Source organism: Saimiri boliviensis, chromosome X (assembly GCF_048565385.1).
Source record: "Saimiri boliviensis isolate mSaiBol1 chromosome X, mSaiBol1.pri, whole genome shotgun sequence".
Classification (NCBI taxonomy): Eukaryota; Metazoa; Chordata; class Mammalia; order Primates; family Cebidae; genus Saimiri; species Saimiri boliviensis.
Window position 1 is genome coordinate 123241602 of NC_133470.1, and position 25442 is coordinate 123267043.

Here is a 25442-nt window from a genome sequence, read left to right on the forward strand (position 1 = left end):
GAAAAAAATGAAATCAAAAGCTAGTGTTTTAAAAAGATAAATAACATTGACAAATGCATACCAAGACTGACAAAAAAGAGAAAACACACAAATTACTAATATGAAGAATGAAACAGAAGATATCACTACAGGCCCTGCAGAAAGCAAAAGGATAATAAGGGAATACTAGGAAGAAAGTCTATATACATAAATTTGGCCACTTAGACTAAATGGACCACTATCTTGGAAAACATAAATTATCACAATTTACCTAATACAAAATATGTTATTTGAATAATCCCATAACTAGTAATAACATTGAATTATTATTTTTATAACTCCAAAAAAATTTCCAAGCCCAGATGGTTTTACTGAGGAACTATATACCAAATTTTAAGGAAGAATTAACACATTTCCACACAGTCTTTTCCAGATAATGAAAGAGGGAGTATTTTCCAATTCATTTTACAAAGCTAAAACTACCTTGATAACAAAATAAAACAAAAATTGTTTTTAAAAAAGAGAAAAAAAATACAGAAAGAATGAGGAAAAGGAAGAAAACTACAGACGATTATCTTTCATGAATATAGATGTAAAAGTCCTTTAAAAATATTAACAAACAAGTCCAGGCACGAGGGTTCATGCTTGTAATTCTAACACATTGGGAGGCTGAGGCAGGTGAATGCCTTGAAGTCAGGAGACCAGCCTTAGCAACCTAGTGAAATTCTTTCTCAAAAACAAACAAAAAACAACAACAAAAATAACCATCCAGGCATGGTGGCACGTGCTTGTGGTTCATCTCCTCCAGAGGCTGAGGTAGGAAGATCACTTGACACCAGGAGGTTGAGGCTGCAGTGAGCTGTGATCATTCCACTGCACTCCAACAGAGCTAGACCCTGTCTCAAAAAATGAACAAACAAACAAACAAAAAATTAACAAGTAAAATTCAGCAATATAGAAAAAGAATTACATATCATGATCAGTGGGATTTACTCACGTTGTGATCACATGCGTAAGCATAAAAGCCAGTAACATTGAACATTTTTGGTTTGTAAATCCTATTTTTTTCCCTTTATGATTTAAAAGACAAGTGAATAAATAGATAATTATAAATCTATCTTAATAGGCACACAAATGTGTAAAGATGCAATTTGTGACACTAACAACATAAAGAGGGCATGAAGCTATAAAGCATCAGTGTGTGTGTGTGTGTGTGTGTGTGTGTGTGTGTGTGTGTGTTTTGAGATAAGGTCTCACTCTATAGCCCAGGCTGGAGTACAGTGGTATGAACAAAGCTCACTGTAGCCTGGAACTCCTGGGCTCAAGTGACCCTCCTGCCTCAGCCTCCCTAGTAACTGGGATTACAGGCATGAGCCATCATGTCCAAATTTTAATTTTTGTAGAACAGGGTCTCCCTATGTTTCCCAAGTTGGTTTCAGATTCCTGGGCTCAAGTCATCCTTCCTCATCAGCATCCCCAAGGCAGCAGTATTTTTAATACTATTGAAACTAAGTTTTTGTTAATTCAAACCTGATTGCTATAGTTAAGGGGTTAGTTGCAATCCGTGGAGTGACTACAACAAAACCATTTAAAAACATAGAGGAAAAGAAACAAGAAGTAAATCAACACTAGGGGAAAAAAGAACAGTGAATCACAAAAAAGGCAGTAATGGAAACAAAGGAAAATTACAAAAGTAAGCCTTTCTTTGCCAGCAGTTACTGTAAATGTTAAGGGAATAAACTTCACAACTAAAAGACAAAATTGATGGAATGGATAAAAAACACGATCCTGTCTACATATGCTCTGTACAAGAGACTCACTTTAGATAAAAAAAATTATTACATGCAGCAGCCTTTTCCTGTTATTTGTACAGATAAATGTGGGAATCATTGAAATGTGCCTCATCTTCTCTCCTTCCTCACTAGACACCCAAAGAACTTAAGCAGTCTCCCCACAAGACTTTCATCCCACTCAAATCCACCCTATATGCATTTAGATCTTGCATTTGCACTAAAGAGTCTACCTCCTACCTAGCAGGGATCAAAGCCATATCTCAAGGCTCCGATCTATAAATGGATTTCAGGTTTTAATATGACGAAGAGACAGGGATAGGATTTGGAGCACTGGGAAAGGAGGGGTAGAGCAAAAGGACCTTTGCTATATCCTTGATAAAATACACAACATACAACCTGGGAAATAAAAGAAGGGCTCCTGGAATATGGTTGTACTTGTTTTTTTCTTTTCTTTTTTTTCTTTTTTTCTTTGCACCTGCCCACATAACTTTACAAATAAATCAAGGAATAGGTAACTGGCTCTTTTTACTAGTCTAGAAATGCTGATTCTCGTCTTCTGAGAAATGAGTGACTTTTTCTTCTGGTAAACAATAAAGCAAAGCTCTGCAAATTATCTGAAAGACAGCAAGGTTCTCCCCTGATTAATTTTCTTATGTCACCTTGTTCTTCTTACCAAATGTGGAAAGCATGTGGTGTGCTTCAGTTTCAGATAAGAGCTGCTGGCTTGGATTCATGAAGGCTTTTTTTTTGTTACTTTTTTTTGTTTGTTTGAAGGAAAGGATTTCAGTTAAATTTTTTTGAATATTTTATTATGAAATTTCAAAGATACAGAAAAGTTGAAAGAATTTTACAGTTAACACTTGTTTACCCGAAACCTAGATTCTACAATATTCCATTGCATGGATGTATAAGAGTTACCACTTATTGAAGGCTATTTGTGTTGTTTCTAATTTTTGGCTATTTCTCTTGTTATTTTTTGGTGATTATTAATAGTACCTCTATAAACATTCATGCCCAGGGTTTTTATGTATTGTTATTTAATATTTTATTTCCATCTTTTAAAAAGCAAACTCTGCAATGATTAGTATATTAGTATCATCCAGGACTCAGATTTTCAGTATTATTCCTGAAACTACATAAAAAATACAAATAAAAAAAGTAAGTCAAAATTATTTAACAAAAGAACACTCCATCACAAAAGTATGTAGAATTACAAGAATGGCATTTTAAAATACTGGCACTTTAAGATAACGATAATCTCAAAAACCACAACACTGTCTAATTTCCCTAAACTGCTAAGTAGAGAAGAAGTTGACTCTAACTAATAAGTTTAAAGAAAAATCAAATTCGAATAAATCGAATAATTCATACTGAGATGCAAAGCTTAAGTCTTCTTTCATCACATCTATTTGATTTATAAAGAGGTAAACCACACTATAGGAAAATATACTCTATTTTAAATCTGACATTGTCATTTTAAAAGCTGGCCCAATCAATTAGAAATAATTTTAATAGGGAGTCTCAAGTTTCCTGAACAATTCATATTTAGAGAAACAGGAAAAGACCTTTACAGCTAGATACAGATTGTACCTGCTCTTGAAAGCAAAATGAACCATGAACCTGGTATCTCATTTGGAACTGTGGAGACCACTCGGCTTCTGCATCTCTCTTGCTGGGAACTATTTGGCCGTCTTGGAAAACCCCTTCAGTTCTTCTTTAATGTAGGAACTGCAAAATGTAACTACTATTACATGGTAATGGGAATGAAAGAATATAGAGTTCTCATGTAAAAATTAAAACGTACTTTGTTATTAGTCCTTCAAAAACAGACTTTCAAAATGTTTGATTCTCATAACCCCTTGCTGTGAGTAGCTTGGTTACTTTTCACTTTATAAATATAAGTGGGTTATATGAAATTTGTTATCAACTGATCAGGATTTAGATATTCAGTTATGGATGAAAACGGTCTCAATTTGACTTTTATTACTCCCATGATGAGAAGCAGGGTGTCTAGGTAAAACCTTCTTATCAGCTAACTATATGAAAAGATAAATACTGTAATAATTCATGTGATACAAAACAGACAAAAGCAAAAGATTAGCTTCCTCCTCAGAAAGAAAAAAATCAGGCCTATGTAAAGGACAACAATACTATTTTTTAAAATTGTATTTACTTAGAAGCATTTAGAAAGTCAGCCGGGTGCGGTGGCTCACATCTGTAATCCCAACACTTTGGGAGGCCAACGCCTGAGGTCAGGAGTTTGAGACCAGCCTGCCCAACATGATGAAACGTCATCTCTACTAAAAATACAAAAAGTTAGCCGGGTGTGGTGGCAGGCACCTGTAATCTCAACTACTAGGGTGGCTGAGGCAGGAGAACTGCTTGAACTCAGGAGGTGGAGGTTGTAGTGAGCCAAGATTGCACCACTGCACTTCAGTCTGGGCGACAAGAGCAAAACTGCATCTCAAAAAAGAAAAAAGAAAGAAAGAAAGAAAAAATCATTTCGAATGTCAAACAAAACAGTTGCAACTTTTTTTTTGCAATTATAAATTAGTTTTTGATAAACAAAACAACAACTATTTTGTATAAGCTGCATCAGAGGGAACTGAAGATGAAAAACGCGCCATCCCATCTATAACTAATTTGTGCTGTGCACCAGCAAAACCCTGCTTTAAATTTCCATGCCAATTTGTAACCCTTGTGCTGTAACAGGCAAGATTAGTGGCTACTGAAAATTCCATCAGGACAGGGCTAGCTAACTACGCATTTGGCAGTGTGCTAACTATACAAAAGAAAAAGACACTGTACAGTTGTTAAACAGATCTTACAGAGCCTTACATTTCAATTTTTTTTTTCTTTAAAGGGACTGAATTGTGTACAGGGAGGTTGAATGCTTTTCAGAGAAGGAAAAAAAACTGCACTAAAACCAACTTATTCATCATCATCTTCCTCCTCAACATCATCCTGTTCATCTTCCTCCTCTTCATTCTTCTTGCTTTTTTCAGCCCTGACTACTTTTTTTTTTTGCGGCATCAGGCTTTCCTTTAGCTCCGTGTGCAGTAATATCCTTGTTATATTTTTCCTTCAGCTTTGCAGCCTTCGTGTCATATGGCTGCTTATCATCTGCGGCAGTGTTATTCCACATCTCTCCCATTTTCTTGGCAACCTCAGTAATGGATAGGCTGTGATGTTATTCTTTGATTTTTGGGTGATACTCAGAACAGAACAAGACAAAGGCTGGAGAAGGCCTCTTGAGTGTGTTGGGATCCTTAAACTGTTTTGTTTCCCCTGCAGGAGGGATTTAGGCTTCTTTTCTCTTTTGTAACAGGCCTTCCCCAATCTTGCTATGTCTTCAAATTTTCCTTTCTCTTTGCAGACAGGTTTCCACTTCTCTGAGCACTTGTTAGAAAACTCTGAGAAACTGACGGAATCTTCCGGATGCTTCTTTTTGTGCTCCTCCTGGCAAGTCTGCATAAAGAATGCATATGATGACATTTTGCCTTTCAGCTTCTTAGGCTCTCCATTGGCCATGTTTACTTATTATTTCATCAGCAAGGTGCAGAGTCGCCCAGTGCCCATCCAATTCTCACTCGCCCAGGCACTGTCTCTGTGAAGCCCAATGTACTGCAATTCCGTCTTAATTTTAACATCCCAAATTCTTTAATACTGTTGTGATGTTTTTTTAAATCTATGACTATCTAGGTTTCCACATAGATAAATTTATTTGTTCACTATGGAAGATTATATTTTCCAAAGACAGAGGTGACCATATCTCTTATCCCACATGCTCTTTTGTAGTGTGACATTGCCACTCCCCTGTCAAGAGGTGCAGTCTAATTCTTTTCCCCTTGAATGTAGGATGGTCTTAATGACTTGTATTAATCAACAAAATGTGGTAGAAGTGACACTGCATAGATTCTAAGGCTGGGTCAGATTTTGAGGCACAAAAGACAATACAGCTTTGACCTGGTTCTCTTGGAATGCTCACTTCTTAATATGCTATGGAGAGGTCATTTGTAGGTGCTATGGTCAACAGTCTTCACTAAGCAGTCTTTGAGTTATCCCAGTTCAAATGCCAGATATGTGAATGAAGATGCTACCAGAGGCTTCCAGCCTACCAGATTTGAGTCGTCCCCTGCTGTTCAAGACATTCCAGCCAGGGCCTCAGATAACATAAAGCAGACAAGTCATTCTTGCTGCTTACCCAGGTTTTTGTGTGAACAGAAGTTTTCATTTATCTGGAGTAAATATCCAAGAGCGTGTTTAAAAACAGAATTTCAATAAATTGAGTGCAAAGACCTAATTGGATTTTATTAACAATTTATGAATTAGACAACTTTTATTTTGTTTGTTTTTTAAGACAGAGTCTTTCTCTGATGCCCAGGCTAGAGTGCAGTGGCATGATGGTGGCTCACTGCAGCCTTTAACTCCTGGGTTCAAGCAATTCTCATGCCTAAGCCTCTGGAATAGCTGGGATTACAGGCATATGCCACCACACCTGGCTAGTTTTTGAATTTTTAGTGGAGACAGGGTTTCGCTATGTTGGCCAGGCTGATCTCGAACTCCTGACCTCAAGTGATCTGCCTGCCTTGACCTCCCAAAGTGCTAGGATTACAGGCATGAACCACTATGCCTGGCTGAGGCAACATCTTATCTACAAAACAGAAAGGCACTCCACTGGGCATGGCAGAATAGTTGGTTTCTATAAGCTAGTTTAAGCAGAAACAAGAAAACTGATATGATAGTGTAAAAAGTAGATTGGTGAACATCAAGTTACTTCAGGTAACTTTCCTTATAGGGTTAAAGCAGAGAAGCCTTCCTTATCATAGCTTCTCAGCTTGACTGGGCCCCTTGGAATTGGTTACTATGAATCTCTTGTTCTTTTCAAAACTGCCCAGAGTTTAAGTTCAGTTTGGTTACATGGCACTTAGTACAAGTGACTCAATTCTGGTTTGATCTGGTCTGTTGGGTCTAGTGCAGGAGCTCAGTCCAAAACAGTGGCCTCACTTAAATTCTATTTAACAAGTGGGATTACTCAGCCATATGGTAAGCATATGTTTAATTTTTAAAAATCTGCCAGACTGTTTCCCAAAGTGGTTGTACAGTTCTGTATTCCCACCAGTAATATATGAGAGGTCCTGTTGTTTGCAATCTTCACCAGCACTTGGGATTGTCATTATTTTTAACTTTAGCCATTCTGATAGTGTTCAGTGATAGCTCATTGTGACTTTAATTTGCATTTTGCTAATTGCAAATAACACTGAAAATATTTTTATGTGCTTATTTTCCATCCATATATACACTTTAGTAAAATGTCTGTTTAAGATTTTACCCACTTTCATTGGTTGTTTCAGACTAACTTTTAAAAATTTAAATCTGATAATGTCTGACATCCTCCCTTCCCCCAACATATGTAATTTTCATTTTATTTCCATTCTGTTTTTCTTTCTGATGTGCATTCACTGAGTTTTGACAAATGTATATACCCATCCAAACCAAACTCCTATGAAGTGATACAACATGATCATCACCCCAGAATGTCCCCTCCTACTCCCCCTTTCCAGCTATTCTCTGCTCCCAACCCCCTCAAATGTAATTCATGTTCTAAATTTTTCCATCATAGATTTTTCCTGATTTTGAAATGTAAATACATGAAATCATACAAAATGTACTCTTTTGTGTAAGGCTTCTTAGCATAATGTTTTTGAGATTCATCCATCTTTCGTGTATTAATAATGCATCCCTTTTTATTGCTGAGTGGTATTCCATTGTATGAATAAATCATAGTTTGCCTATCCATTATTCTGTTGATGAATACCTGAGCTGCCTCCACTTTGGGCTACTATGAATAAAGCTGATATGAACAATCATATTCAAGTATTTTTATGGTCTTATATCATCATTTGTCTTGGCTAAATACCTAGGAGGTGAATTGATGGATCATAAGATAGCTATGTACATAACTTTATAAGGAACTGCCGTATTTTTTCCAAAGTGTAGAAAAGTACTTCTATTATCCAGGATGCCTTTGGAATCTCTGACTCATGGGTTTCCCAGGAATAGAAGTGCCTTTTATTCTGGAAATTGTGGAGGTGGGATGATTCCCACCCCCTTCCTGTATCAGAATTTATTCAGGAATATGTGTGCCTCTCTTAGCAGCTCTGTTCTCACAGCTGTCAGCCCTGGTCAGGGAGAGGCGGGGATGTTTAATTACAATGCTCCTGACAGTTTCTGAGCAGAGAGCTCAGTGCCTGCTGTGCCAACAGCTGAGCTCAGCCTGAAGCTGCCATGCTGAAGACTCACCTTCCAATATCTGGCTTTTCCTCTGTAGGCTTGCTTAGTGGCAAAACAAATCTCATGTTTCCACTTGCTCAGTGCTGGTTAGGTGTAGGTTGCAGGCACACTCCAGCTTAAGAGGCTTGCATTACTTTCCTCATCCTAATACTGAGTTAGCTGCCAGTGCATGATACAGCCCAGCAGAGCCCAAATTCCAAAGGAATTCAGTCCTCAACACAACCCAGGTTCTCAGAATTCATCACATTTGAACATACAGCTATTCACTGGTTCTACCAAGGTCCCTATGGGATCCATTTATGTGTCTTCTGATTTGTTTCTCCTGTGGTTAATTAGGAGATCAGGGAACAAAGATGCACCGAGAGATAGGGCACTCTTGTTTTTCCCTTTCCATAAATGCTCTTTACTTCTCCCCTCTATTAATCTGTTCTCACACTGTTCATAAAGACATACCTAAGACTGGATAATTTATAAAGGAAAGAGGTTTTATGGACTCACAGTCCAGCATGGCTGGGGAGGCCCCAGGAACTTATAATCATGGCAGAGGGGGTAGTAAACACACCCTTCTTCACACGGCAGTAGCAAGGAGAAGTGCAGAGCAAAAGTGGGGAAAGCCCCTTATAACACCATCAGATCTCACGAGAATTCACTCACTATCACGAAAACAGCATAGAATCGGGCCTGCCCCCATGATTCAATTACCTCCTACTGAGTCCCTCCCAGAACACATGGGGATTATGGGAATTACAATTCAAGGTGAGATTTTGGTGGGTACACAGAGCCAGTACAATACGGTTTGGCTCTGTGTCCCCACCCAAATCTCTTATGGCACTGAACACTTTCTACCTTGTATTACCATTATTTGAAGTTTTTTCTTTAGTTTTTCTTCTCCTAGAAATTGGAAGTGATTTGTAAGAGTAAATAAAATATAAACACATATCATATATTCAAAATGGAATTTTAAAACAGCAAGGTGGGGGACATAAGATGGAACCAGGAATGCTAATTTTGTGCACTTCTTAACCCTCCTAATAAAGAGTGAGGGCCATAACAGAAAGAACGTGTTTTATTCATTTTTGTATTTATTGCAAGGCCCAACATATTCTTTCTTTTAAATAACTTTATTGAGATATAATTCACACACCACAAAATTCATGCATTTAGGTTTAAAATTCAACAGTTTTTAGTATATTCAGAGTTGTGCAACCATCATCACAATCCGTTTTAGAACATTTTCACCATCCCCAAAAGAAACTCTGTACCTATTAGCATCATTCCCCCTATCACCCTACCTCCAGCCCCTGACAACCATTAACCTCTTTTCTGTCTCTATGGATTTGCCTATTCTGGACATTTCATAAAAGTTGACTCATACAGTATGTGACATTTTGTGTCTGGCCTCTTTCACTTAGCATAATATTTTACAGTTCATCTATGTTGTAGCATGCATCAGTACTTGATATTTTATGTCTGCATGATATTCCATTTTATGGATATATCACCTTTTGTTTATCCATTCATCCATTGATGGGCATTGGGTGGTTTATAATTTTTGGCTATTAATAATGCTGCAATGGACATGTGTGTACAAGTTTTTCTGTGCACATTTGTTTTCTTTTCTCTTAGGTATATACTTCAGTGTGGAATTGCTGGATCATATGGTAACCCTGTTTAATCGTCTGAGGAACTGTCAGAATATTTTCTAAATGCACCATTCCCACTACCAGTGTATGAGGGTTCCAATTTTTCCACATCCTGGCCAATATTTTTATTATTTGTCTTTTTTATTCTTTCACTGTAGTGAGTGGGAAGTAGTATCTCATTGTGTATTTCACTCGAATTTCCCTAAAGACTAATTATGTTAATCATCTGTTCATGTGCTTATTGGCCATTCCTATATCTTATTTGGAGAACTGTTTATTTAGGTTCTTATTTTTTAAATTGGGATTTTTGGTTTTTGGTTTTTATTTTTCAGTGTCAAGAATTCTTTATGTTTTCTGGATATAAGCCTCTCATCAGCGATATGATATGCCAATATTTTCCTCCATTCTGTGGATTATCATTTTCTTCTTGGTATCATTTGAGGCATAAAAATTTCTCATTGTGATCAAGCCCAAGGTATCCATTTTTGTTATATGGGTTTTTCATATACGTAACATATTTTGCTTAGTCCAAGATCATGAAGGTTTCTCAGCCCTTTCTTGCACAGACTGGACAAACAAATGTTTATTTACAACAACAGCACTGTTTGTTCAGCACTTGATTTAAGCTTGGCATCATGCTATGCACTTGACAGAGGGTATTGATGTCAATAACAGCAACAACAATAGCTAACATTATTGAGCTATTACATGAATGATCTCATTTAATCCTCACAACAAATCTTTGAGGTAAATATGAATACCTCCATTTTACAGATAGGGAAACTGAGGATCAGAAATATTATCTCCATGTGATGCCTAGAATTGTGGTAGCCATCTTCTGACCATGAAAGAAGGCATTGATGTAAAGTTGTGGAGGACAGAAGAGACATATGGAAAGAACCAGCTACCAAATTAAAAGCCAAAATAACATAATCACAACATTAATAGCTGACATTTATTGAGCACTTTACGAGATCTATCTGTTCTCTTATTTAATGATCATAATACTTCTTTGTGAAAAAAACATATCATGGGGACCCACATGATGTGGCTCAGATATGTTAAGTATTGTGGCAAACTTCATTGGTTTCATTCACTTCTTTCTCACTAATGTAACCCCAATTTTTTCACCTTTCTCTCATCAGCCATGATTTTCTGGAGAGAATGAATTCTCTCCCATCCTAAGGGATCATGATCAATTTTAGCCAATCAGTGGTTTCATTCCTTTTGCCAATAATTGGTTAAGGCATGGAAATGGAAGAAATCGTGGCTAATGACCTGAAAGGAAGTCTGCTGAGTGGCTTCTAGGAAAGATTTTCATGGAGAATAAAAACACATTTGTTGGAAGAAATGTCTTCTCTTTTGAACAAAATGGTTGGTTCTACACATAATACCTAGAACATGTTACCTTGTAGCTCATGTGAGCAGGCACTGCTGATAAACTGGGGAAGAGAGAGGAGAGATGTGAAAAGCACTGGATCCCTGAAGAGCCACTGAATTAAAAATCTTGGAATTGCCCTACTTAGAGGCTTATTGTTTAAGCCACTCATAGTTGTCCTTTCTGTCCCTGGCAGCTAAATTCATCCTGTCTGATCCAAATACATAGGTTGTAAATGGCTGAGTCAGGAATCATATCAAGGTCTGTTGGACTCCAAAATTCCTGAACTTAGTCCTTATACTAAAGTGTCTCTGTTCAAATGGGTGCATTTTCAATGCAGGACTGTGATGTTATATATGATTCTACAGGGTGGAAATAATTTCACATTGGTAAATATGATATTTATGAGTTTGTCAACTGAAGAATGATGAAATTCTCAAATTTGGAGAGGAGAGGTAATATTCTCTTCTCAGAGATAAGTGGGCACCACACCCAAGCACCACACCTAAACATCACAAAACTATTGTATCTCTCACCTATTCTCCTAAGGGCTCACTTATCTTTCTAAAAAGTCATTTAAATGTTTTTCAATAAATGTCCTTTCTCCTTCTAAGAAGTCACTTACTCTCACAGAAATGCCCCTCTGCTTCTCCCCATCCTTTATTAAAATGCTATACAAGCCTCCAATTCTAACCTCCTTCTTGAATCACATTTCTTTGTGAACTCCCACGTGGATGTAATTAAATTTGTTATTTTCTCTTGATGATCTGTCTCTTGTCGGTTTAATTTTCAGGCCTCAAAACACTGAAATAAGAGGGTAGGAGAAAAGTTTTTTCGCTCTCCAACACCAGCCATCATAATGTGAGACAAACCAAATTAGCTCAAGTAGAGAAATCACATAGCGATGCTCAGTTATGAAGGGGAACTGAGGCCCCCAGCTGACAGCCAGCATCAACTGCCAGACATGTGAGTGGACTAGCCTAGAGATGATTCCAGTCCCTGGCCTGTGAGTGTTCCAGCCAAGACCGAGACATTGTAGAGCAAAGACAAATCATTTTCAATGTGTCTTGTCCAAATTTCTAACCCACAGTATCAATGATAATTACGAATGATTGCTTCATGTTTGTAAGCTTTGGAGCAATTAGTTACGCAGCCATAGTAACTGGAATAGGTGACATACACACAAAAATTCAATAACGTGTCTGTAGGGTAATTTTTAAGTACAGGTCTGTGAATCATGCCTATTATTAAATATCACCAACTATGGGCTGAGAATTTTATATTCATTATTTCATCTAATTCTTACAAATTGCCTACAGCCTTGGCCCTATTCTTATCCACATTATATAGCTGAGTAAACAAGCTCAGTGAGACTAAGTAATTTGCTTGGGGTCATACAGTTAAATCTACACTTTTCCACCATACCACATGGTTTCCTCAGGGAGAACTGTATTTTAAATATGCAATAAGAAACAGAGTATCTAGGATTTGATTACATAAATCTTACTCAAATTTTCAATTTTTATCCCTCTCAACTTTTATAAGGCTACTTTCACTAAATTCCTGTAATTATTTCATTAGCTTCTAGATGGTTTCCCTGCTTTCAGGTTTTCAAGGTGCAAAATCTTCCCATAACCTGTACTACATTGAGATTCCTAAAACACCAGTAGCTTGGTTCTGTTGCTTATCACTATTCTTGATATGCTAGCTTCATTAAAATTCTTCCTTTTTTTCTGAAAGACTGAAGCAAAAATGTCATCTTTTCAAAGATCAGGAGCTGCCACTTCTTTATTTGTCTTCTCATTTCTTTATCCCCAAGCACTTTGCACAGACTCTGGAAGATAGAAGAAGCTCAGAAACTATTTGGTAGAATGAAATGTCTTGAGTACACTATTGTGTGGATCAGTTTATTTTCTTTCTTTCACTTTATGAACCACTTCCAGTTTGCTTCATACAAGGATATTTTAGACCAGAGATGATCCCTGGGACTAGCTACAGATGAGCAGGTACTTTCTGGAAGTTGTTTCCTGGGACTTAACCTAGGCCAGTGACCATACGCATCCCTCACGCTTTTCTAAATCCTGGAAAAGCTACATAAGTATTCATACTCTCTTTGTTGAAATAAAATAAAAATGTTATATTTTTCTTGGTTCAAGTAAAATTTATGGGTAACACACTTCACTGCTCTTCCACTTGCGAAAATTTCTCCCAGATGGTAGACAGGTTATATCTCATTTTAAAAATTAGTTCTTAATTATATAAATAATACATAAATGATTAAGCATTATTTCCTTACAATCGCTATTTTCCACATTTTTTTTTTCTTCCTGCTGAAGTATATTCCCTAACAATTCTTTGTGAGAGTTTCTGTGGGTGGTAAGTTTTCTGGCTTCTTATATATCCAAAATGTCTTAATTTCTCCCTCCTACTTATATAATAGCTTGGCTCAGTAGTAAATTCAAGTTTCAGCATTATTTTAACTCAACAGTTTAAAGATACTGCTCCATTGCTTTCCTGCATGTGATTTTGATAATGAAAAATCTGATGTCAGACAGATTAGTTTTCCATTGTAGGTGGTCTTTATTTTGACTCTGAATGCTTTTAGTATTTTCATGTTTTACTTGATGCTCTAAAATTTCACTGTGGTATGTCTAATTTTCAGTCTTTTTTAAGAACTTCCTTTTCTTGTTTTCATAAGTCATCCTGCTTGGCAATCAGAGGATCCTTTCAATTCGAAGATTAATGATTTTGTCCCTGAAGAGGTTTTTCTTTTTGGCTATTTATTCTTTAAATGTTGCTCCCTGTTCATTTTATCCAATTTTACTCAATGGAACTCTTTTAGAAAAATGTGAAAATGTCTTGATTGGTCCTTCATGCCTCTAATTTCACCTATTATTTCCTTTTAAATGTATCTTAACTTTTCATATTTGCCTATTATTGTTTTCATAATTGTTTGATCTTTCATAGATGTGATATCTTTTCTTATCATTTTGAGGTTATTATCATTGTATATTCGTGTTTTGAGGACTATTTCTCTAGTGAAAGTCTTTTAATTTGTTGAGTTTGTTGTCTATATTTCATAGGATTTTTTGTGTCTAAATGTTTGACAAGTCCCTTATTATATGCTTTTCTTTGTAGTTAAGATATTGTATTAGACTGTCTGCTTCCTCTGGGTATGCAACTTATTTCAGAGAATAGGGGAAACAGACATAGGTACTATTTTCAGTGACAGTGAGTGAGATGGAGAATATGCCATAAGAAAGAGAACCTTGATGAATATATGTGCTTTGCTATTTCTCATGAATACTTTTATTTTCTTAGCCATTGCCCATCATCACCCAAGGCACTACCCTGTCTCACAGGCTTAAGCTCCTGTACTTACCGCATTCACTTGAAGACAGATTCCTCTGTTACTGCTTTCTGGTCCATGTGATGGGTAGATGGATAAAAAGAGGCTGAGTTTTTTTTCGGCTTTTTTTCCTGTAATACAAAGTGGCTGCCTCTAACATCACTCCTTGGTTCTAGGTTTCACCTTTTGGTATGGAGAACTCTTGGGATAATTTCACCATTCACATGTACCCCAAAACCTAAAATGCAATTAAAAAAAAAAAAAGAATTCTCTCCCATGTGGGCCCTGTGCTGTGGTTCCTTCTTCAATCAGAGTCCATCTACTTCCCATCCTTCAGATTCTTCTCAGTTTTTGGCCCACCAACAGTGATTTAAAGCATGCCAATATTTAACGATTTCTCCTTTGTATCAGGTATAAGAGAGTCAGTGAAAAACTATGAATAGCAGGGGCTCAAGAAATGTATAAGCTTATTTTTCTCGGACTTTTTAAACATTTGTAGGGAAGGTTTCCAGTGCTGATATAGTTGTTCTGTAATCACCAGGTTCCAGTTTATCTTGTTGCTCTGCCATTCTCAATACCTGGCTGCGTGGACACAAATTAAGTCATTCACATTTTAACCAGCAGGAAGGAGAAGAGGGTGAAAACAGATGTGGTTTCACTTTCTATGAATATTTCCCATAAGTTGTACAAGATACTTCTATATTCTGAGTCTGATAAATGTATTCTTTATATGCATAATGTATACCACTGGGTACTTTACATCTGACTCTGAAGTCCACATTAAGTTCTTTCCACAATACGAGTGGTTATCAGCACTGGCTGCACTTTAGAATCACCAGGGTAGCTCTGAAAAATAGTAATGCTTGAGACCATACCAGATCAATGAAATCATCGTTAAAAGTGTTTTGTAAAAGTGTCTCATCTGATTCGACTGTGAAGCCTGGGTTAAGTACTACTGAGTTATACTTTCTAAATTGTTTCCCTTTTTGACTACTGAGCTATATGTCCTTCTGCCACATATTTTTTCTGAGTAATTAATTGCTTACATTCTGCTTAGGTTTTTATAAGTCTGTGTAATTTTGAAATTGTTTTGAAGAAGTACAGAAAAATACCTCATTTCATATTTGCTTTAAGAAAAAAAATTAAGAAATATATCTCACATTAAGTGTTACACAATTGAAAATTAATCTATGTAATAAACCATATTAACAGAATAAAGAAGAAAATCATATGATTATATCAATGAATACAGAGAAGGCATTTAACAAAATTCAATGCCCATTCATCATTTTAAAAAATTCTCAGAAAACCCTAGAAATAGAAACTTGCTCAATTTGATACAGAACACTCACAAAAGAGTCCCTTACAGCTAATGTCATACTTAATGGTAAAGACTGAATGCTTTCTAGCTAAGATTAGAAATAAGTTAAGGATGTCTATTCTCACCACAGCTACTCGATATAGTACTAGGGGTTTTAGCCAGTACCATGAGGCAAGAAAGCGAAACAAAAGGCATTGAGATTCAAAAGGGAGAAATAAATGTATCTCTATTGCTGAAGTGGCTCTAAACCTACCTTTGTAAACAAAAGCCAGAGGAAGCTTACATAGCAGCTGGATTGAGTCCATGACAGCCCAGCAGCACCTCTACAGGCAGGCAACAGACAGATTGCCTCCTCAAGTAGCTCCCTGACCCCTGTATAACCAAAAAGATGCCTCATACATGAGAGCTCTGGCTGACACCTGGTGTGTACCCTTCTGGATGAACCTACCAAAGGAAAGATCAAACAGCAATCATTGCTATTCTGCAACCCCCATGGGTGATTCTCAGGCAAGCAAGTTCTGGAGTGCACCTCCAGCAGTCCTATAGCAGACAGACCTGACTGTCAGAAGGAAAATTTAAAAACAAAAAGAAATAGCTTGGACATCAACAGAAAGGACATCCACTCAGAGATCCCATTCGAAATTAACTGAAAAACAAAAAGAAATAACTTCAACATCAACAGAAAGGACAGCCACTCAGAGGTCCCATCCAGAATCAAAGATCAAAGGAAGATAAATCCATGAAGATGGAAAGAAATCAGCACAAAAAGGATGAAATCATCACCAACCAGAATGACTCTCCTCCTCCAAGGGATCACAACTCCTCACCAATAAGGGAACAAAACAGGATGGAGAATGAGTTTGACAAATTGACAGAAGCAGACTTCAGAAGGTAAGTAATAACGAACTTCTGTGAGCTAAAGGAACATATTTCTTTTTTTTTTTTTTTTTTTTTTTTTTTTTTGAGACGGAGTTTCGCTCTTGTTACCCAGGCTGGAGTGCAATGGCGCGATCTCGGCTCACCGCAACCTCTGCCTCCTGGGTTCAGGCAATTCTCCTGCCTCAGCCTCCCGAGTAGCTGGGATTACAGGCACGTGCCACCATGCCCAGCTAATATTTTGTATTTTTAGTAGAGACGGGGTTTCACCTTGTTGACCAGGATGGTCTCGATCTCTCGACCTCGTGATCCACCCGCCTCGGCCTCCCAAAGTGCTGGGATTACAGGCTTGAGCCACCGTGCCCGGCCTAAAGGAACATATTTCAACCCAATGCAAAGAAACTAAAAACCTTGAAAAAAGGTTAGATGAAATGCTAACTAGAAAAACCACCCTTGAGAAGAACATAAACCACTCGATGGAGCAAAAAAAAAAAAAAAAAAAAAAAAAAAAAAAAAACAGCAGGAGATCTTTGTGAAGCATACATAAGTTTTAATAGCTGAATTGATAAAGCAGAAGAAAGGATATCAAGGACTGAAGATCAACTCAATGAAATAAAACGAGAAGGGAAGATTAGAGAAAAAAGAGTGAAAAGAAATGAACAAAGCCTCCAAGAAATACGAGATTATATGAAAAGACTTAATCTACACTTGATTGGTGTACCTGAATGTGACAGGGAGAATGAATCCAAGCTAGAAAACACTCTTCAGGATATTATCGAGGAGAACCTCCCCAACCTAGCAAGGCAGGCCAACATTCAAATGCAGGAAATACAGAGAACACCACAAAGATATTCCACAATAAGAGCAACCACAAAGCACGTAATCATCAGATTCACCAGGGTTGAAATGAAAGAAAAAATGTCAAGGGCAGCCAGAGAGAAAGGTCAGGTCACCCACAAAGGGAAGCCCATCAGACTCTCAGCAGATCAATCGGCAGAAACCCTACAAGCCAGAAGAGAGTGGGGGCCCATATTCAACAACCTTAAAGAAAAGAACTTTCAACCCAGAATTTCCTATCCAGCCAAACTAAGCTTCATAAGTAAAGGAGAAATAAAATCCTTTAGGGATAAGCAATTGCTGAGAGTTTTTGTCACCACCAGATCTACCTTACAAGAGCTCCTGAAGAAAACATTAAACATGGAAAGGAACAACTAGTACCAGCCACTGCAAAAACATACCAAATTGTAAAGACCAATGATGCAATGAAGAAACTGTATCAACTAATGGGCAAAGCATCCAGCCAGTAACAAAATGGCAGAATCAGATTCACACATAACAATATTAACATTAAATGTAAATGACCTAAATGCCCCAGTTAAAAGACAGACTGGCAAATTGGATAAAAAGTCAAGATCCATTGGTGTGCTATATTCAGGAGACCCATCTCACATGCAAAGACACACATAGACTGAAAATAAAGGGATGAAAGATTTAATGAGCAAATGGAGAGAGAAAAAAAATGTAAAATAAAATGCAGTAGTTGCTATCCTAATCTCTGATAAAATGGACTTTAAACCAACAAAGATCAAAAGAGACGAGGAAGGTCATTGGATAATGGCAAAAGGATCAACGCAACAAGAGCTAAATATCCTAAATATATATGCACCCATTACAGGAGTGCCCAGATACATAAAGAAAGTTCTTAATAACCTACAAAGAGACGTAGACTCCTGCACAATAATAGTGGGAAATTTTAATACTCCACTGTCAATATTAGACAGATCAACAAGACAGGAAATCAACAAGGATATCCAGGTCTTGAACACAGATCTGGACCAAGCAGACCTAATAGACATGTACAGAACTCTCCACCCCAAATCCACAGAATATACATCCTTCTTAGCACCACATTGCACTTACTCTAAAATTGACCACATAATTGGAAGTAAATCTCTCCTCAGCAAATTAAAAAAAAAAAATGAAAATCGTAACAGTCTCTCAGACTAAAGTGCAATCAAATTAGAACTCAGAATTTAAAAACTTACCCCAAACTTCACAACTGCATGGAGACCAAACAACTTGCTCCTGAATGACAACAAGATAAACAGTGAAATGAAGGCAGAAATAAAGATGTTGTTCAAAACCAATGAGAACGAAAACAGAATGTCCCAAAATATCTGGAACACATTTAAAGCAGTGTCTAGAGGGAAATTTATAGCAATAAATGCCTATATGAGAAATGAGGAAAGATTTAAAATCGACACCCTATTATCAACATTGAAAGAGCTAAAGGAGCAATATCCAAAAAACTCAAAAGCTAGTAGAAGAGAAGAAATGACTAAGATCAGAGCAGAACTGAAGGATACAGAGACACAAAAAAGAACCCTTCAAAAAATCAATAAATCCAGGAGCTGTTTTTTTTTTTTAAAGAGCAGCAAAATAGTCAGACTGCTAGCCAGCCTAAAAAAGAAAAAAAAAAGAGAGAGAAGAATTGAATAGATGCTTTAAAAAATGATAAAGGGGATGTCACCACCGATTCCACAGAAATACAAACTACCATCAGAGATTACTACAAACAACTCTATGCACATAAGCCAGTAAACCTTGAAGAATGGATAAATTCCTGGACACTTACACCCTCCCAAGCCTAAACCAGGAAGAAGTTGAAACCCTGAATAGACCAATAACAAGATATGAAGTTGAGGCAGCAATTAATAGCCTACTAACCAAAAAAAGTCCAGGTCCAGATGGGTTTACAGCCAAATTCTACCAGATGTACATACAGGAGCTGGTACCATTCCTTTTGAAACTATTTCAAACAATACAAAAAGCGGGAATCCTCCCTAACTCATTTTATGAGACCAACATCCTCCTGATACCAAAACCTGGCAGAGACACAACTAAAACAGAAAACTTCAAGCCAATATCCATGATGAACATTGATGTAAAAATCTTCAATAAAATACTGTCAAACCGAATGCAACAGCATATGAAAAAGCTTATCCATGATGATCAAGTAGGCTTCATCCCAGGAATGGAAGGCTGGTTCAACATATGCAAATCTACAAACCTAATCCAATACATAAACAGAACCAAAGACAAAAATCACATGATCATCTCAATAGATGCAGAGAAGGCCTTTAACAAAATTCAGGCCCTTTATGTTAAAAACTCTCAATAAACTAGGTATCAATGGAAAGTATCTCAAAATAATGAAAGATATTTATGACAAACCCACAGCCAATATCATACGGAACAAGCAAAAACTGGAAGCATTCCCTGTGAAAACTGGCATAAGACAAGGATGCCCTCTCTCACTACTCCTATTCAATATAGTATTGGAAGTTCTGGCCAGGGCAATCAGGCAAGAAAAAGAAATAAAGGGTATTCAATTAGGAAAAGAGGAAGTCAAATTGTCTCTATTTGTTGATGACACGATCGTATATTTAGAAGACCCCATCGTCTCAGCCCAAAATCTCCTTGAGCTGATAAGCAACATCAGCAAAGTCTCAGTATACAAAATCAATGTGCAGAAATCACAAGCATTCCTATACACCAACAACAGGTAAGCAGAGAGCCAAATCATAAGCAAACCCCCATTCACAATTGCTACAAAAATAATAAAATACCTAACAATACAACTAACAAAGGACGTGAAGGACCTCTTCAAGGAGAACTACAAACCACTGCTCAAGGAAGTAAGAGAGAACATAAACGGATGGAAAAACTTTCCATGTTCCTGGTTAGGAAGAATCGATATCATGAAAATGGCCATAATGCCCAAAGTAATTTATAGATTCAATGCTATCCCCATCAAGCTACCATTGACCTTCTTCATGAAACTGGAAAAAACACTTTAAACTTCATATGGAACCAAAAGAGAGCCTGCATAACCAAGACAATCCTAAGCAAAAAGAACAAAGCTGGAGGCATCACGCTAACTGACTTCAAGCTGTACTACAAGGCTGCAGTAATCAAAACAACGTGGTACTGGTACCAAAACAGAGACATAGACCAATGGAATGGAACAGAGGCCTCAGAAGTAATGCCACACATCTACAACCATCTGATCTTTGACAAACCTGACAAAAACAAGCAATGGGTAAAGAATTCCCTGTTTAATAAATGGTGTTGGGAAAACTGGCTAGCAATGTGCAGAAAGCTGAAACTGGACCCCTTCCTTACACCTTACACTAAAATTAGCTCTATATGGATTAAAGATTTAAACATAAAACCTAACACCATAAAAACTGAGAAGAAAACCTAGGCGAAACCATTCAGGACATAGGCATATGCAAGGACTTCATGAGTAAAACACCCAAAGCAATGGCAACAAAAGCCAAAATAGACAAATGGGACCTAATCAAACTCCACAGCTTCTGCACAGCAAAAGAAACAGTCATTAGAGTGAACCAGCAACCAACAGAATGGGAAAAAAATGTTTTCAATCTACCCATCTGACAAAGGGCTAATATCCAGAATCTACAAAGAACTACAGCATATTTACAAGAAGAAAAAACAAACAAACCCATTCAAAAGTGGGCAAAAGATATGAAGAGACACTTTTCAAAAGAAGACATTTGTGAGGCCAACAAACATACGAAAAAAAATGCTCATCATCACTGGTCATTAGAGAAATGCAAATCAAAACCACATTGAGATACCATTTCATGCTAGTTAGAATGGTGATCATTAAAAATCTGGAGACAACAGATGCTGGAGAGGATGTGGAGAAATAGGAACACTGTTATACCGTTTAGGTAGAGTGTAAATAAGTTCAACCATTGTGGAAGACAGTGTGGCGATTCCTCAAGGATCTAGAAATAGAAATTCCATTTGATCCAGCAACCCCATTACTGGGTATATACCCAAAGGATTATAAAACATTCTTTATAAAGACACATGCACACATATGTTCATTGTGGCACCGTTTACAATAGCAAGGACCTGGAACCAACCCAAATGCCCATCAACGATAGACTGGACAAAGAAAATGTGTCAGATTAACACCATGGAATACTATGCAGCCATAAAAAAGGATGAGTTCATGTCCTTTGTAGGGATGTGGATGAATCTGGAAACCATCATTCTCAGCAAACTGACACAATAAGAGAAAACCAAACACCACATGTTGTCACTCATAGGCAGGTGCTGAACAATGAGAACACATGGGCATGGGGAGGGGAACGTCACACACTGAGATCTATTGGGGGGTAGGAGTCTAGGGACACTTGGGGGTGAGGAGTACGGGGAGGGATAACACTGGGAGAAATGCCTGATGTCGGTGATGAGGGGGGGATGGAGACAGCAAACCACCATGGCATAGGTGTACTATGTGACAATCCTGCAGGATCTGCACATGTACCCCAGAACTTAAAGTACCATTAAAAAAAGAAAGATATTAAGTGAAAGTCTAACAAAACATGTATAGGACATGTATGGTGAAAATTACAAAAAAACTAAGGAAAGAAATCAAACATAAATGAAAGATGAGGCATATATTGTATATGGATTAGAAGATTCAATACAGTTAATTATCCCCAAATTGCTATATAGGTTTAACACAATTTCTATTAAAAATACCAGCAAGATTTTTTATAGATATAGACAAGATTATTAGAAAATTTGTATGGAAAGTCAAAAACACAATTCTTAAAAATCAGAATAAAATGGGAGGAATCAGTATACCCAATTTCAAGAACTGTTATGTAGAGACAGTAATCAAGACTTCGCTATAGAAGCAGGTACAAATACATAAATCCATGGAATAGCATAGAGAACTCAGAAATAGACTCACACCAATATATCAAACTGTTTTTGACAAACGTGCAAAAGTAACTCAATGGGAGAAAGATATTCTTTCTAACAAATGGCACTAGAGTGAGACATATGAACAAAAAAATGACATGTGAACAAAAAAATGAACAAAAATATGAACAAAAAGTGACATATAAACAAAACCTATAGGCAAAAATATGAACCACAACCTAAACGTCACACATTATACAAAAATTCACTCAAAATGGATCATTGAAGTTAGTTGAAACATACATTTATGAAAATGTTAGAATATAAGAGAAAACTTTAGGACCTAGACTTCATGAAAGGTTCTTAGGCATAACAACAAAAGCACAATCCATAAAGGAAAAAATGAATAAATTAACAACTTTAATTATGTGAAAGACCATGTGAAGAGGATGAAAAAATAAGCTATGTTTACAAACAACATATCTGACAAAGGACTCATATGAAGAATATATAGTGAATTCTCAAAACTCAAAATTAGAAAAAATAAACAATCCCATTACAAAATGGGTAAAAGGTCTACTTGCTTCAGCAGCACAGACACTAAAATTGGAATGACACAGACAAGATTAGCACGGCCTCTGCACAAGAAAATAGGTAAAAAGCACAGAGTCATCTCACCAAATAAAATATATAATTAACAAATAAGCACATGAAAATATGTTCAGTATCATAAGACATTAGGAAAATGCAAACAGTCCACAAAAAATATTACTACACATTTATTAGAATCGCTAAAGAAAAAAAATGGCAGATGATACTAAGGAGGATGCATAGAAACTGAATCTCATACATTGTTGGTGGGAATGTAAAATCTCACAGCCACTCTGGAAAACAGGTTGGCAGTTTCCTAAAAACTACGTATTGCAATTACCCTATGACCCAGTAATTGCAATCTTAGGCCTTTCATTTCCAGAGAAATAGGACTGATGGTTGCACAGAAACTTGTATACTACTGTTTACATAGCTTTGTTTGTAGTAGACCAAAACTGAAAACAACCAAAATGTCCCTCAGTTGGTGAATGTGTAAACAAACAGTGGCATATCCTTTATTGCTGAAATGCTATTCAACAATAAAAGTATGTACATTTATGATACATGTAACAACTGGGATTTGTGTCAAGAACATGCTGAGTGAAAAAAAGTTAATCTCAAGAGGTTACATGTCATACAATTTCATTTACATAGCTTTCTTAAAATGATAAAGTTACAGAGATGGAAAACAGATTAGTGGTTGCCAGGGGTTAGGAATACTGAAGGGATGGAGTATTGGGTGTGACTAATAAGAGGTAGCAATATCAATCCTTGTGGTGTTGATATAGTTCTATATTTTGATTGTGGTGGCAGCTCCACTTAATGTATTAAAATTATATATATATTTTAACAATGTCAAATTCCTGATTTTGATATTGTACTACAGTTGCCTAATTCACAACCATTGGAGGAAATCGGGTGAAGGGTGCATGGGCTTCTGTACTATTTTTCCACTTTTTGTAAATATAGAATTATTTAAAAATAAAAAGTTAAAAATGTGCAGAGAAAACTAGATGGACCACCCATATACCTACCATTGAGTTTACCCAATCATAAAAATTTGCCATATTTGAACATTTCATTTTAAATTAACATACAATAAAATTGACTTTTTGGTGTATAGTTGTATGAATTTAAATATATGTATAGATTTGTGTTACCAGCATGATTAGAATTTGTTTTGACCACAATTAGAATCAAATACCCTTCTGTAACCCTAAAACCTCCTTGTGCTATCCTTTTGTAGTCACACCTTCCCCCCACACCTAACCTCTGGCACACAGTGCTATGTTCTTTATCACTATTGTTTGTCTTTCTAGAATGCCATATTAATGGAATCCTACACTATGCAGTCTGTTGAGGCTGACGTCTTTTACTTAGCATAAGAAATTTTGAAAGTTATCAAAGTTGTGTTTAACAGTAGTTCATTGATGTTATTGCTAGGTAGTATTCTATTGTATGGATGTAGCTCAGAGTGTTTATACATTTATTTGAGCTGTTGAAGAATAATTAGGTGTTTTTTTTTTTCAGATTATGAACAGAGTTGCCCTAAAAGTTTGTGTATAAATTTTTATGAATAGTTTTTTATTGAGATATAATTCACATACCATACAATTCACTCCTTTAAAATGCGCAATTTAGTTTGAGTCTATTTTCCAAGGTTGTGCAGCCATCACTAACTACTATATAATTGCAGAACATTTCAACGACCCCCGAGAAGCCCAGTCACTTCTTTCTTCCTACTCCCAGTTCAAGACAACCACTAATGTACTTTCTGTCTCTATAGATTTGCCTGTTTTAGACATTTCATATAAATAGAGTCATTTAACATGTGGCCTTCTGTGCCTGGCTTCCTTCACTTAGCATAATGTTTTCAAGGCTCATCCGTGTTGTAATATATATCAGTAGTTTATTCCTTTTTATGGCTAAGTAATATTCCATTGTGTGGATATACCATAATTTGTTTATCTGTTCATCAGTTGATGGACAGGTGTTTCCATTTTTTGGCTACTATGCATAACACTGCTATGAACATCTAAATACAAGTTTTTATGTGGACATATGTTTGCGTTTCTCTTGATTATGCAGAATTAAGTGTAGAATTACTGAGTTATGTTGTAACTCTGTGTTTAACCTTTTGAGAAACTGCCAAATCAGTTTCCAAAGTGGCTGTGTTAATTTATATTCTCACCAGTAAGGAGGGTTCAATTTCTGCACATCCCCATCAATGCTTGCTGTTGTCTGTATTTTTTTTTAAATTAGTCATCCTGGCAGCTATGAAATAATGTCTCACTGGTTTTGATTTGCATTACCCTGATGGTTAATGGAATTGAATGTCTTTTCATGTGCTTAATAGGCACCTCTATATCTTCTTTAGAGAAATATCTATTCAAATCATTTGCCCATTTTCAAATTGGGTTGTCTTTTTATTGTTGAGTTGTAAGAGCTCTTTATACATTCTGGATATAAG

General features: G+C 36.6%; 1 non-coding gene and 1 pseudogene across 1 annotated transcript; one reads left to right on the plus strand and one right to left on the minus strand.

Annotated features, from left to right (window-relative positions):
• Positions 1–4773: 4773 nt before the first annotated feature.
• LOC101029706 (high mobility group protein B1 pseudogene) lies at positions 4774–16062 on the minus strand (annotated as a pseudogene).
• Positions 16063–22961: 6899 nt separating this feature from the next.
• LOC120361936 (U6 spliceosomal RNA) lies at positions 22962–23065 on the plus strand. Its single transcript, XR_005577964.1, has one exon. It is a non-coding gene; the product is annotated as a U6 spliceosomal RNA (small nuclear RNA).
• Positions 23066–25442: the final 2377 nt, after the last annotated feature.